The sequence below is a fragment of the Orycteropus afer genome, unplaced genomic scaffold, assembly GCF_000298275.1.
Source record: "Orycteropus afer afer isolate SDZICR_OR568_19922 unplaced genomic scaffold, OryAfe1.0 scaffold00024, whole genome shotgun sequence".
Taxonomy (NCBI): Eukaryota; Metazoa; Chordata; class Mammalia; order Tubulidentata; family Orycteropodidae; genus Orycteropus; species Orycteropus afer.
Window position 1 is genome coordinate 18,499,051 of NW_006921611.1, and position 993 is coordinate 18,500,043.

The window sequence follows — 993 nt, forward strand, 5'->3', positions numbered from 1 at the left end:
TTTTTGGTACATTTTGGGCTGCATTGTCTGCTGATCTTGGGACTGTTCCTGGACTTCAACCAGTGGCCTACCATGTTGTCTGCTGATCTTGGGGTTGTGCCATTATACCTGCAAACTTAAGTTCCTCAGCCTCAGCAGCTAGCAGCTGTATGAGTTAGAAAAAGCCTCCAGCTCCAGTGGTCCTGAAACAAGAGGCAGAGCTGAAGCCCAAGATTGAAGGACCTTCACCCAGTCCTTAGAGCTGGCACTCTGAATTTGGATGTCTAGTCTCCTAAACAGTCTCCTAAACAAGTGCCCAGCTAGCTCAGTCAGTAGAACATGGGACTCTTAATCCCAGGGTCGTGGGTTCAAGCCCTACATTGGGCGCAGCATCATTTTAGGAGCTCTGGTAGCCAAGTGCCTGCTAACCAGAAGCCTGGTGGTTCAAACCCACCAGCCACTCCTTGGAAGAAAGATGGGGCAATCTACTTCTGTAGTGATACTGTCTTGGAAACCCAAGGAAGGGTCACTATGAGTTGGGTCTGACTCGACGGCACATGACAACAACAACAACAACAGTCTCCTAAACTGTAAATGAATAAATCCCTCTTTGTTAAAGCCATCCACTTGTGGTATTTCTGTTATAGCAGCACTGGAGAACTAAGATACTCTTTTTCTCCACAGACATATTTGGGTTTGGAAGCAGAGGGAACAAAAGCCACTTATTTCAATCTAACTTCTACTAGCAAGTACTGAATTGGAGTATAGAGATTGTACAACCAGTAATATCACTTGTGTGTACAAGCTTCCTTGAAAACCTCATGGGGAGGATGATTGATTTTAGGGGCATAATTAGGCATTTCTTGTTTCCTGGCCATAACAATACCATCACCATCTGTTATTTCTAATGCATTGTTGGCTGTGTCTCTTTCTTGCTTAGGAACTCCCCAGAACCCTTAGCAAGGGCTTTCATAATCTGTCCCCAAATGACCAGGCCACTTTCCATCTTCTCTG

General features: G+C 45.3%; 1 non-coding gene across 1 annotated transcript; it reads left to right on the top strand.

Moving 5' to 3' along the window:
• The first annotated feature begins 293 nt into the window (after positions 1 to 293).
• TRNAK-CUU lies at positions 294 to 366 on the top strand. Its single transcript has one exon. It is a non-coding gene; the product is annotated as a tRNA-Lys (tRNA).
• The last annotated feature ends 627 nt before the right edge of the window (positions 367 to 993 follow it).